The sequence below is a fragment of the Puntigrus tetrazona genome, chromosome 10 (assembly GCF_018831695.1).
Source record: "Puntigrus tetrazona isolate hp1 chromosome 10, ASM1883169v1, whole genome shotgun sequence".
NCBI classification, from domain to species: Eukaryota; Metazoa; Chordata; class Actinopteri; order Cypriniformes; family Cyprinidae; genus Puntigrus; species Puntigrus tetrazona.
Window position 1 is genome coordinate 5,844,739 of NC_056708.1, and position 15,502 is coordinate 5,860,240.

Genomic DNA, 15,502 nt, shown 5'->3' on the forward strand with positions numbered 1-15,502 from the left:
ACTTTAGACACATAATTTACAACCAATTATCAAAATGCCCATTTTTAATACACTTATCACTTCTACCAAATGCTTGGATACAATACACATGAACCAAAGACCTTTTGTACTAATATCACCAAAATGACAACAATTACTATTTCAAAATGCAACACACACATTACATCGGAATACAGTGTGTATTCATTTCATTGCTGTCTCCTGTGATATTTGTATTGAGTACCTTTTTCTTTTTCAGCTTGTTAGCCTCCTGTATATATACAGTCTTAGTGTTTCTTCAGCTCTTTATGAGTCTGATGTCTGGATGTCTGTTTGCCAGTCATTCTGTTCTTCGTTTCCTTTGGTTTTTGGCTTATTGTTTGTTCTAACCATGAAATATCTGCACAATAGATCCCTGCCTCTGTCTGTTTTCTCCAGCTTCTCCACAACATTACAGTTTTTCACTGGAATGTCTCTTTGAGTAAAATCTACTCTAATACTTTAACTCTGTTTTGTAATCGGTGACTACTTAGAAGCAGACCAATGTCAGGCCCATTTTTTCGCAAGATTTTATCTATGATGTGGCCAAAAACCTGTGGCTGAACTCACAAGAACAGTGAGGAAAACTCTAGTTTTTATTATTATTATTATTATTATTATTATTATTATTATTATTATATTATTATTATTATTATTATTATACTGTTTTAATTTTATTCCAGTGTCTGAACTTCTCTCTCTAGTCTATTACAATGGTACAATAGTTAGAGAGCAAATCTCTTAACTCCACTGGACACTTCAACTCTCTGTGAAGTCTTGTAACTCAGGGAATCAATTCAGGAAGACCGACTGAAGTATTTTAAGTCTTTGGTTCTTTTAATTGTTAATTATAATATAATTATAATTATAATTTAGGCTCACATTTAACAAAACCCCACCAATTCACAATCTCAAAAAATTTGATTATGGTGAAATGCCAATGAGCTAATCACCTGAGCCTTCAAAATGGAGACTGCTGATGTGACAGTTCTCCAGAGGACAGTCCTTGACACCCTTCGCAAGGAGAGTAAGCCAGCCATTATTGCCAAAGAAGCTGACTGTTCACAGAGTGCTGTATCCAAGCATGCTAACAGAAAGCTGTGTGGAAGAAAAAAGATGCATAACAAACTGAGAAAACCGAAGCCTTATGTCAAGCAAAATTGATTAGAATTTGAGTGAACTTCACAAGGAATGGACTGAGGCTGGGGTCAAGGCATCAAGAGCCACTAGGAATTTGACTACAGTTATTGTATTCCTATTGTTAAGCCACTCCTGAACCACAGACAATGTCAGAAGCGTTTTACCTGGGCTAAGGAGAAGAAGAACTGGACTGTTGCCCAGTGGCCCAAAGTTCTCTTTTAGGAGCAAGAGCAAGAGCAAGTTTTGTATTTCATTTGGAAACCAAGGTCCTAGAATCTGGAGGAAGGGTGGAGAAGCTCATAGCTCAAATTGTATGTGCATTGTCACCTGCTGTGGTGTCGGTCAAAAATCATCATTTTGGAGCACCTTCTGCTGAACAGCTTTTTAAGTCAGTATGTTGATTTCATTTTCCAGCAGAATTTGGCACCTGCACACACTGCCAAAAGCATTAAACGTTGGTTAAATGACTGTGGTGTTGGTGTGCTTGACTGTCCAGCAAACTCACTAGACCTGAGAATCTATGGGGTAAATAGAGGAAAATAACATAAGAGAGCAAAACATGCAGATAAGCTCAAGGCCACTGTCAAAGAAAACGGCTTCCATATCACCTCAGCAGTGCCACAAAATGATCATCTCCATGCAACGCAAAACGAGTCCCTCCCAAGTACTGAGTACATGTACAGTAAATCAACATACTTACCAGAAGACCAACAATTCACTAAATTAACTTTTTTTTATTATTGATCTTATGAAGTATTCAGTGTTGTGCTAAATGATAACAATATAAGGTACAATACCAACTTCAACTATATAGTGTTTTAATAACTCAAAAAATATGTTGTTTTTTTTTTTTTCCCTGAAAAGTAATAGTTTTGAAGATGTGAGGATTCCACCTGAGAATGTTCAGGGAAGTGAGCAATCCGTACGGTAGTTTCAACGTAGATGATCTTAAAGTAACAGGTCTTTGTATCTTGTAGGATGACTAAAGTAGCACACTCCTTGGCAGATCAAGACACTTGGAGAACTAGGAGGAATACAGGAGACACTTGGAGAACTAGGAGGAACAATGGAAGTAAGTAACCGGTAGGTAGTGTTCGCAAAAGCAGAGCAATGATAGTGAGTCCACTTCTCAGATACGAGATCAGACAAATGTTGAGGGTGAGGTGTGTGCTTATATACTAGCGCTGACTGGATGATTGTGAACGGCGCAGTCGCTTACAACTCAGGTGATATTGATCGTTGTGGTTGATTGGTGGCAGACATCTTGTGTGTGGCTCTAATGTTTCTATGATGTTTCATAATAAATTCGTTTTTTTTCAAACATGCTTCTGCAAATGCAAGGCTTCTTTAAATAAAATAAAAGCAATACGCAAAGTTTTGAACATCAAACAATCTGCGTTACAATGAATGAATGTTTTGTGTCTAATTTTTTGAAAAATGATATGATGGTTCTGTTATTGGTGCGGATTTTGTTTTTATTAAACTATAATAATTATAATTATGTGACTAATATACATTTGAAATGTTTGGAAATAAGTGAATGAATTAATGTATCAAACCATAAACATAATAACAAAAAAAAACTATAAGAAAGAAAGTTATCAGATAAAATACTAAGACGCTATAATAAAATGTTAGGAAAATGCATTAGTTGGAATATTAGGAAATATGATAGATAAATAAATCTTGTATTAATACATTTTAATATAATGGAATATTTAAAATATAGTTCCTTATATTCCAAATATTTAATATAATTATTTATTAATATTTATTGATTTTCTTTTCATATTTGTTTTTTCTCTTTCTTTCTCTCTTTCTTTCTTTCTTTCTTTCTTGCCATTGACATTTTCTGTTTTAATCCTCAACAACAAACACACAAAGGTCAGGCCAAGCTGACAGTTGATTAACTCTAATTAAAGATATGAGCCATATTTTTATGCCTTGAAAATCGATAATGAAGATTTCACAGCATGCTGCTACCTATGCACAATAGAGTCTAGTTGCCATGGTGAAATATGGCCATCACAATGAGAATACGATTTCTACATTGTAGAGCATTACATTAGATTAGAGAATTTTCTCCCGATCTCAATGTACTGATTCACACTTCCATTATAATGTGTTGAATGCGTCACGCTGTCTGCTGGCCGTCCATCCATCCATCCATCAATCCCTTCATAGAAGCCAAGAGCGATTTGTGTTCCTGACTGACTGATCTACTCTTATTGTTTTGTCTCTATGTAATATCCTTTTTTAAAAAATAACAATAACTGGACATAAGCATTTACGACATTTAATATGTCTGAAGCAGGAAAACTGTGTTTTTCTCACATATGAAAAGCAGTACTGACAGATTTATTCAGGCCAATTTCAACTCTCATGTCATGACAACACAGAGACGTCTAATATTATCTAGAACAATTAAAGTTATATATGATGAGATCTTCAGCAAGGTTTATTTTTATCACAGAAAGAAAATCAGTCGAGTCTTTGTGAATCCAACCTTTTTTCGCCAAAGGATGATGATGAAAACTCAGCGGCGCGAAGTTCAGTGAGGAGTTAGCATTATTTTTCACTCTCTGACATGAGATTTTGAGCTTAATGGATTTTATTCCATTCTTTTTCCCTCACTTAGGCTGATAATTAGAGCAGTATATGAGCCGTAAAGCCACAGCTCCTCGGAAGAATTCTTGAGAGTTGTGAGCCATCTGCTCCTCCTGTCCGTCTCTGCACAACAACACACATTACACCCACCACAAACACACACACACACACACACACACACACACACACACACACACACACACGCCAGCCGACACATGAATGAGTGTCTGTGTTAATATTTGAACCCCAGTCCCCTCGTCTGAAATGAAGCAGAAAAGAAAAGTTAGGTGTGAACAGACAGGTTGCAGACTAGGTAATCTGCAGCGCTGTTTGATTAATGGCCGTGTCCAGGTGTGCAGAATTACTGTTTAGGCCAAAGAATTATATCTATATGAATAAGTAAAGCTACTCGTCGTTGGAGATGAAAATTAGTCATCATTATGTTATTCTAATTTGTTTAATTTTGTAAAAGACAAAATTCTAACAAAATGATGCGTTGTTTTCTGTGGCAAACGGTTTTGTTATTGTTAACCGAAACTTTAGAGTTAAGCTTTAAGCTGAAATCGAAAAAAAGTAGAAATGCTGGATCAAAACCATTTGAGATCTTGCCTTTGGAGCTAAGCAGAGTCTAATGAATTTAAGTACTAAATATCCTAAAACTTCAATAAAAAATAAAGGTAAATACATGAATAATGAAATAAATAAATACGTAAATACTGAAGTTATAATGTTTAAAAAAAAAACTTATATAAAAGAAAAGCATATTATATTACATGTAAAATAAATAATATGTAAAAATTCAAAATAAATTTAAATAAAGACTGGAAATTAAAAATATTTAACTAGCTAATAGATATGTTTTGTAAATAGTAGGCTAACAATATCAATGTTTGTTTTATTTTGAATTTATTTTAAGTTTATTTATAATGAAAAATATGTATTATTATTACTATTATTGTACATGTTTAGATGTGTCCTTTTGATTTAAAGTGAAATCGGGGGTTTTACAGTTGGGCTTTTTAGTTCAAATTTCATACATTTTTTTATTTTGCTTTACCTCAGTTACATGTTTCCTTTTTATAGTTTCCCATCGCTTTCTGTTGTTATTGAGATTCATTTAACAAACACAGCTGTCTGCATGTGGCTCATTATCCTTATGTATTTATTTCCTCAGTTTGTTCCTTCATTTTACGGTACGGATTATGTCCACTGGCTCTTTAGTTTGCGATTACCTTTTTGGATTGTCCTGTGTTTATGTCACCTGCTTTATTTCAAGAAAGACTGTTGTTATAACCATCATCGTAATCAGCCATAGAACGAATTGTGACGACAGACTTTTTATTTTTTGCTGAACGTAATTGTACGGCAAATTTACAACAGGCTTCGCGCCGAATCAGCTTCATACAGTCAATTGCGATTTCATGCATTAACAGCAATTTAAGTCCTGTTTCCCCCACGTTTCATGTTTTGCCTGAAGTCTTGTCAGATGAAGCAGTGGCCCTTTGAGGTCCAGGCCATGAGCTTTCTGTTTTAACGCCTCACTTCGCTCGGCCTCTCAGGGAAGCAGTTCACGTCTGTGGCCCTTGAGTGAAATATATCGATACCTGTGGGCTGACGGCCGAATAAGCCTGTTCGATTCCTCAGCAGCCCTCAACCAATTCCTCATGTTTAATCATTTCTCTGGCCTTCATCTGCCCCTGCAGGGTCACCGTCATTAATTACCCTTCAGCTGGCCAGTAGCAAAAACACTTGGGATAACGGTGACAGTAATCGTATAAACCGCTGGACCGAACAACTGAATAGAGCTCTCAGTGGCCCCGTATTGCCAGGGTTTGAGATATAGACCAGAAAGGCATTGAGGGTTTTTGTTGTTATTTTATTTATTTATTTTTTTAATCATAATTAAAAAAAACCGATTTATCCCTGTAATTAACTACATGAAGGAATCGATTTGTGTATGTATTATATTATTGTTATGCTCGGTCTAGTCGCTCTGAATATTGACAGGCAATAAACTTCAAACAGTCAATTATAATATCATGCATTAATTGCGCTTAAAAGCTCTATGAAACAAATCCATCATTGAGGCGTTTTAACTTTAAACTGTCATTCAGGTGAAAATACGGGTCCATAATCCATATTAAGGCTTCCTCCTGTTAAAAAGTCCATCCAGTGTCGCCCTCTCGAATCAGAATTTGAGAATTTCATACCATATTTGACATTGATATCTGCATAGTTTTCTCCTGCTTCAGACAAAATGATTTTTTATTATGGACTGTGGACTGATATTTTGGCCAGAAGCAATGTTTGGAGCTAAAATGTCTTAGTGATGGATTTGTTTCTTCAAGATGCTAATTCAAGGATTTAAGGGGTATGGATTACTTGCGATGTTGGGATTCTCTTTCTTATGGCACCCATTCACTACCGAGCATCCATTTGTTAGCAATGCAAAATTTCTCAAAATCTGTTCTTTTGAAGCAGTAAACTCATCCATATTTTGTCTAGCCAAACATTTCAATTTCCAGGTAAACTATTACTTTAATGCTTGATTCCTAATAACACCATATTGCCGGATCAAAAGTCGTATAACCTTTTAGCCCACTCCAATCAAATACATGATGGATAAAATCAAGTCTTGTCCACTTAAAAATGCTAAATTATGTGTGTTAAATGGGATAAAAGTTCCACTTCAGATTGACTTAAATGCTACTTTAGTGTTCACTTTGCACTCTGTCGCTTCTCATCCTCTTCAGACTGTTCTTCGTAACCTTCAATCTGTATCATTGAAATTTTCGAGCAAAAATACTTTTGGCACTCTAAAGTGTCTGCTGTTGTCTGCTGTTAGTCTATTAAGCAGAAGGTTACGCAGAATGTGGAAATGCAATTAAAACTGTCATTATGATGAATCTGACAGAAACACAAGCTGAGACAAATGTAAATTAGTAAAAAAAGGCTAGCATGAATTGACGCTGGCCTAGGCTGCTTTACTGAGACAGACATACATATCCAACCTTGTCTCATGATGAAAACATACCTCCGGGAACTTGTTACCAAGGCGTGAAATATGTAGCGCCATGTACATTTTGTGACATATTAGATGTGAAATATCCACTCACTGGCGCTAAAAGAGTGTGCGTTTTTTTCCCCCGGAACAGATGAACGTGCATATGGTATGTTTTATGTGACATTGCTTTTGTACGTTTCACTGAAAAGCATCTAAATGTACGCGATAATATGAACAAAAGTTAAATATTTTACCAACATGTTCTCACTCCCAAGTCGTCACATATTTACGCTTGGTCAGGACCCTTTTGGTATCACTTTTTGTTGCACAGTATACCACTTTAGTTTAATTTTTCGACGATTGTTTGAAAAATGTTTGTCTTGTTTTAATGATTTGCATGCATTTATAAATTTATACTTACATATACGTTAATGTACTCACATCTCTTTCAAAAAGATGCTCCCAACTCAGAGGTTGGGTTGTGTGCTCATATATTTGTAAATAATGTAATATAAAAAAAACTGTTTACAATAACCCCCCCAGCATATATGCATTAATGTCAATATCTTTACCCAATATGTAATTTATTTAAGACGATAAAGGGTTTCTTATTTAAAGCAACGGAGGACCTGCTCATCGAAAAATGGCGCTAAAGGCGTAGCCTGTGCTTCAAAAAGTGACTGCAAAGGGTCCTAGGGCAAGGATCTATGTGCAGATATTTTATGGAAAAGCTGGAATAAACAATAAGCAAAACAAAAACTACAGGTAACAAGAAACAGAATGACGGGCAAACAGACAACCATTACATTCAACAACTCACAAAGAGCTAAAGAAACACTAGGGCTGTATATATACACAGGAGGCTAACAAGCTGAACAAAATAAGATACCAACTCACTACAAACACCGCAGGAGACAGGAAGTGGCATAAAATTCCAACACAAGGCACAGAAAATGCAACAAAAACAAAAAAAGAGTTGATGTGTGAGGAGAACAATCACACTTATTTTCTAAAACATAAGGTCAGAAAGGTCTCTTCAGTGTAACGGATAAATAAAATAATGTTAAGTAAAATTAAAAAGTCATGGTCTTCTTGCACCAGATGTGCTGGTTTGGGCCTCATTAGCAGCTGCAGGCATGTCCTCATCTCATTTATAAAACACCTGTGAATCACAGCTACTGGCTAAAGAACTCGCATTCATTTAAAGTAACCTTGTTGACAAGTTTGGTTAAGGGTAAAATTCACAAAATATAGCACTTTCAGTGCCCCGTAGTTGGCGATATCGCATCTTTTATGGCGTAAAAAACTAGGTCAATGCAAAATGTGTAACTGCAGAACTCAACTGTAGTGAATGCATACAGTCATTAAAAATGTTAGTGAAGTAGAAAGTAAAAATTCCTATGTCTTTGTTACTCGGTAAAACGAAGTATCGGAAAAGATACTTAAGTACAGTAATTAGTTACATTCACTCTAGTACTCAAGCGGCGTAAAAAAAGCAATCACAAGAATGCTGTTTTAACTTGTTTTTCGATCTCTCATCTTTCAGCTCTTTCATCGCGAGTCATGTTTTTGATTAGATTCGTTCCCAAGTATTCCCTAAGCCTAAGCTTGTTGCCATTTGAAAGTTAACAAGTATGGAGCTTTAATCACAACTGTGCACGAAAAACAATGATAAGTGCTCGCTGTTTTATCGCTTCTAGTTTTAATTTCACTGGAGTGAAATGTACTTATTGGTACATATTTTGCGAAAAGTTCCCAGAAGTACGTTTTCATAATGAGACCAGGTAGCGCATTTCTGTTGTTCTCCAGCAAAAACCTGCAACACAAAAACACTTTTAACCAGGAAAGCTTTAAGTTAGAAGTCAAGCAACTATAATATTTTAAGCACGATGTGTGAAAATGTATTTTTACTTCGGCTCTTTCATTATTCTGTATACTTCTTCTACTTTTGCCTCACAAGAAGTGTGCGGATTCATGCCACCCGCCCGCTCAAGAGTATATTCAGGCGATTACACACCCTAAGAAGCCGATGAATATTTCACACCAGCTACGGGCCGAGGAGGAATATGAATACAGATGTCACTCAGTTGTCAAGATCTCTCCAACGCTTCTGCTGTACTGCCACGAAGACGCCACACATAGTCTCGATGGATCCCGCCTGAGGCGACACGCCGTCTGCCGTCTATCTATAGCGCTGAGAAATATTTTAAGATTTTATGCTTCTGCACCCCATTAACAATTGCCTCTGTGACAGGCTACGGCTACACCTGAACTGCTGAGGCTGCAGAACCTACAGCTCCATGTAAATATTCACAGAATATTGGCTTTCGTTTTATATTAGGTGCAACTTGTAGCTGTGTTTTTACATAATAGCTTCCGAGGCACCAAATTATGAATGCTTAATGATAACAGGGCTGTAAATGGTACACTAACAAGCTGCTTGAACCTCTTATAGGGCATCTTAATAGCTATTTTATTGAGTGTGTACATTTTATGTACATACACTTGGCCTCATGAATGTGTCAGATATATTAAAAAACAGATATAAATCTGATCTACTTTTTCCATGCTCTGGACTTTTAAAAGAATGCTCATTGTTGTCTTTGTGGTTTCAGAATATTCATATGTAGATGTAGGCACATTTAGAAGGACTAAAATGAATCTGGTCTGAATAAGCAAGCCTTGTATATTTCAAATCACCTCTAGTTTGGATTGAAATCAATCTTGAATAAGTCTTGGAGGGTGCTGATGCTGTTTTCCGTGACTGAATATCTATTATATAACTGTGTATACTATATATATACATGGCTAAGAACATTTTCCAGCAGTGTGCTATTCTAGTAGTAATGGAACTCATTTCAATGTTTGTATTGCTTTGAATATACCTCAGGCTAAAGAAAATTCACTATTCAGCAATAACAAAAATGGGTAACACATTATTTCGATACACATTCTACTAACGTAGAAAGTTGGTGACTACATGTGAACTAGTCATTAGAGTATTAGTAGACTGTCTGCTTAATAATTTTTTACACTTTATTTTGATGGGTCCTCAACCTACTAGAGAAGCTTTGCAAGTATATGTCAACTTATTCTACTAACCCTAAACCTTCCCTAAAAGTCTACTCAGAGAGTTAGTAGACATGTAGCTGCAAATTAATGAGAATTAGAATTGAGTTTTGATGGTTTTTATTCATTTTAGGAATACTGAATGTATTTTTGTGCAGGTGAGATGAGCAAATGCATGTTCACATTCAGTCTTGGACGCAGTGGCTCTGTACTTACTTGCAGTAGTAAGTATATGTGACACAACCACGCATACTTACTAGACTAGCCAACAAATGCACTGACGGACACTGTCATCTAAAATCACTCTTAGATGAAAAGACAATAAGACAAAGACATCATTTTTCTCAGCGGACATTCAAACATTGTTTTATTGTGAATACGAGATTGACCTGAAGAATGAATGCTGTATCAGATGCAGGTAATCACACTCGCTCAGTCCATCTCTCTCAGAATATTCTACACTACATCATATAATACACTAATACAGTAAGCTTTTAATGACCAACTCAGTGTTCCTTCCTTAGTTCTAAAGTGATGTTTTTGAACCTGATGGAGGCATGGGCTCATCTATTAAACTGATTTAAATCTGTGGTGGAGGGAAGTATACATATGCGAGAAACTTTTATAATGTTTCTGTATAAATAGATATAAATTAAATAAAAATAAAATAAAAATAAATTTATAAAAAATAATTTATTTTTATAAAATAATTATAAAAATAAATTTATCATTCTGTTGTTTCCTTATGCACAGTCACACACACAGGTACATTTTACACAAACTACACACAGTCGCACCATCCATATTTATTGACACCAAGGTTGTCTCATTCTGGTGTGCAGACGGGGCTTTTACGGAAATCTCTTGTTTTTGCTCACCCCTGAAAGGGGAATGTGAGGACTGTTTTGAGTTTGTCTCTGTGGGAAGAGAGACCAGACTGTACAAGACATCTGCTCTGTACCACTGCTAATAGATGTCTGTAAACATGAGTTCTCTCATCTGCAGACTATAGTCATGCAACTCAAGGACAAAAAAAAGCAGCTTATTTGAACATCCTCAAATCTAATTTAAAATCCATGCAATAATTAAATATATTAATAATACATTTAAATATATATTTGAATAATTAATTGTATTTTAATATTTAAAATCAATTTTTCAAATGTATAATTACATAACATTTGCATCTAAAGACATTAGAACCATTTTCCTTTAATGGTTTAATTCAGTTTCATTGATCAAAGATTTTATTCATGAAACTATGTATTGATTTATTAAAATCGTAACAATAATTGTGCTTTTTTTCTGGATTCTTTGTTGTATGATTTAATATGGTGATCAGTAGACTGCATAAAACATTAACAGTTAAATTAGTCTTTTTAAAATGTAATCAAATGGATTTTGATCAGTACTGCTCAACAGAAGTTTGCTGTTTAAAATATGTATTACTGTTATTACTACTTTAGTACTGTTATTAGTACTGTATGTACTATTTGTACATACAGTACTTATATTTTTCCCCAATTTACCAAACTTTTATTTTGGCAGGACCTTTGAATTTCCATATTATTTCACATCAAAAGGCCATATGAAACAAGGATGTGTTTCCTAAAAGCAATTATGGTTGCAAGTTCTGTCATTACCAACAGAGATTAATGAAACTTGTGATCATAGATAGCCAATAATGCATTTTGGAAAACAGTTTTTGCTACTATCACTTTAAGGCTATGTAAAAACTGCCTTAGCATGAATAACAATGGTTATTTATGGTTGTGTTTTTCCTTTCACATTCAATATAGATGGCACAGCCTCATCTTTCACTCACAGCCGCTTTCAGCAAAGCCCACATTACATTGTGACAGGTTCACAAAACAGTGTGCTGAAATGTGCCTCACAAATGTCAAGCTGAGACTGAAATTAAAGTAAACATCAGCAGCTAGTCTTTAACGCTTGAAGCCAGAAACAGCAGGATGTTTAGCAAACTTTTCCTGTCTTTTTCCCAATTCCAACTTATTCTTTGCCAGAAATGGTAAACTATATGGATAAAAGTACTGGGGCATACCTCTTAATTACTAAATTCAGGTATTTCATACAGAGCTTTTGGTACAGGTGTGTAAAATTATCCACCTAGCCATGCTCTCTGCATTAAAGAAAACTACTGAAGGGTTCAGTGACTTCCAGTGTAATAGGAGGTCATCTTTGCAATAAGTTCATGAAGAGTCACCCCTGCTACATATTCCACAGTCACCTGTAAAAGTGGTATTATTGGAAAGTGGAAGCATTTAGAAACACTAGCAACTCAGCTACGAAGCGGAAGACCATGTGAAGTCACAGAGCACGTATACCAATACGTTCACCAAGTCTCCAATGCTCTGCTGATTCCATAGCTCCCACTGGCATTAATATCAGCTCCAAAACTGTGCAGCATGAGCTTTAAAAAATGGGTTTCCATGGCCGAGTAACTGCAAACAAGCCTCACATCAAGTACACTGCCAAGTGTCAGATAGATGGTATAAAGCACACCACCAATGGACTCTGAATCATTGGAAACCTGTGGCCTTTAGCACAGTGAGATTAACAAACTTTTTCAGAGTAGGTTTAAAATTTCAACCAGATTGTGATTAATTCTGGAGCGCATGCACCTGAAAGCTGGGTAGCAGTGCAAGTTACCATAGTGATGAAACCTGCTCTAACCCATTTTTTTAAGCCCAATATACCTCAAACTAAACACAAACCTACCTGGATAGAAACTGAAACTGGCACTCTGATAGATTAATCTGTTTTTGGCAGATGCCAGGAGAATGTTTCCTGTCTGACTGCATTGTGCTAACTGTAAAGTTTTCTGTATTTTTTAGGGATTGGGGGATGGGAGTCTTACTGCTTCAGTATACCAGGACATTTCAAACAACATTGTGCTTCCAAATTTGTGAGATCAGGTTGGGGAAGCTTTGCAGCATGACAACATTCATAAAGACATGGTTGGATGAGTTTGGAGTGGAAGAACTTGACTGGCCTGCACAGAGTCCTGGCCTCAACCCCATCAAGCACCTTTGGGATGAACTAAAATAAAGACTGAGAGCCATGCCTTCTCGTCCAATATCAGTTCCTGACCTCAGAAATGCTGGATGAATGGGTAAAACTGCCCACAGAAATGCTCATAAATCTTGTGGGAAACTGGTGTAGCTGCAAAGGGGGACCATACTGCCCATGTATTAAGAATGCAATATTATGCGCACATACTCTTGTGAATACATTCAGATAAATTACTTGAGGAATCTTATGTTACGAATTAAAAATTTTAACAAACTGCAAGCTCTGAATACTGATGCATTTGAAGGTTAGCATCACATATGCATTAGTTTTTCCAACTCAGTATGTTTGATCTGTAGCTTATGCCATACAGTGTTGCGCTTAGGTGACGAAAAGCTATCCTAATCTAACACACCTGATCCAGCTAATCAAGATGTGTCTTCAACCTGAAGCGGCTCTGCAGCCACCGATCTGTGTATGACATCAAAGTACTGCGAGAGCGTTTGACAGCTGATATGCCATATGCTCATATTCGAGTGGCTGCATCATCGCTTCAAGTCGAAAACACCTAAGGTCTTCAGGATTATTAGAAAATTCCATGCAGGTGTGATTTGGAGCTGGTTGGAGCTAAACCAAGGTTCCTCAAATCTTACCCTGGAGGTCCAATGCACTACAGACTTTAGCTGCAACCCTGATAAAACTTTCCTATTTGTGATTTTCTAATGATCCTGAAGACACTGATTAGCATGCTCAATTGTGTTTGATTAGGGTTAGAGCTAAAGTCTGCAGGAAAGTAGATCTCAAGGTCTTTGATTTGAGGATCGCTGAGCCTCCAGGAATCGATTTTGAGACCACTGCTCTATTGGGTAGGTCTAGGCATGGGTTTGGTGTAGGAAAGGGGAAAGCAGGTTCAGTCCTGGAGAACCACAGTCCTTCAGAGTTCAGCTCCAACCCTGAAATAAATCTCACCTGCCTGTAGCCCTGAAGGCACTGATTAGCTTGTTCAGGTGTGTTTGATTAGGGCTAGAGCTAAACTCTGTAGGACTGCAGCTCTCCGGGACCAAACTTGCCTGGCGCAGGGGATATTTCCAACAAAAGACCAAGCCTGTTCCCAGAGATCTACCTTCCGGAAGTGCTCAGCTCCAATCCTAATCAAACACACCTGAACCAACTAATTAGGATCTGAAGGAGCACTTGATAATTACAGACAGGTGTGTTTGATCAGGGTTGGAACGGAACTCTTCAGTAATGTAGATTTCAATAAACAGGGTTGGGTGCCCCTGCAAAAGAGCATTAACTTTTAGAGCAGCAGTTCTCAATTACGGTCGCGTACCCCTGCTCTTCATATTTTGCATGTCTCTCTTAGTTAACACACCTGATTCTGATAATCAGCTCCCTAGAAGTGAGCTAAGTGCATGAACTGTGTTCCAATTTACATGGTTCCTACACAGTGTTCATTGGTCCCTGCTCCCTGAGGAGGGGAAATCCATTAAAGTTTACTTCACTTCGGAACATTCATTCACAGATTTGCACTGCGCAACGTCTTCACACAACGATTGTGATATCATAAGTAAATAAATACAATTTAAATTCATGCCTTACACTCTTCAATGCCCTTCAATGCTCTTCAACGTATACATTCCATATAATTACCTCCAGGAATTGAGTTTTTTGGGCATGTTTACACCAGGTCATTTAAATTTGCCATCGCAAAATGGAAATAAATCCGTGCTTCAATTCCCAATTATATATGAATTTCATATCAACGAAATCACGTTAACGAAAAAAAAAAAGATAAGAGCTGCATTTTAATAATTATCAGCTCATTAGGAGAGTGCGCGGCATGAACACTGGAGAGATAAGCTTGTCTTACTACTTTTAATGAAGATGATTGTGCACTGACTGTCTGCATACTTTAATTTTCATCAGTTTCTTTCAGGGCAGTTCACCTTGCTGGAGAGATGCTCAGCTTGTAGTGCATATATGTCATATCTGACTATAATGTCATGTAGCCTATAACACGCTCTCACAGTAAAATGTACAGCTTTGTCTAGAATGCGGTCAGAAGGTTGTCATACCTCCTGATAACACGTGTCATATATATGCCAAAGTTCATTTAGTTTTTATTTGGCGTACTATTTATATGCATTTTCATAACATTGGGCTCTGTTAAAAGTAACCACATTAACACACTCCGCAAACGTGGAGTTAAGTACGTCATAATGTTGCTACAGAAATGTATTCTAAGATTCAGTTTAATCATATGTCATGTTATTTTTGTTCCATCGGCTCATGTGATGAGTTGTCATTTAAAAAAAAAAAAAAAAAAAACATCCCAACATTTCCCGGAATTAGGGGTTGTACATCGAGTAGATTTAAGACTGGACAACCAGGAACAGAAAGAGAGCAACTTAAATACACAAGCAAACAAGGCCACTTATAAAACACGCCTAAACAGAATGATGAAATCAAATCAATAACCATGGCAACGGGGTGAAAGGTGTACACTGAAACAGACTAACAGAACTGTGATTGAAATCAGTGATAGTTTTAGTATATCTATTTACATTTTCATATATTAAAATAAACGTGTATGCACATGCATATATATGAATAAGCTTTCTACCCATTACA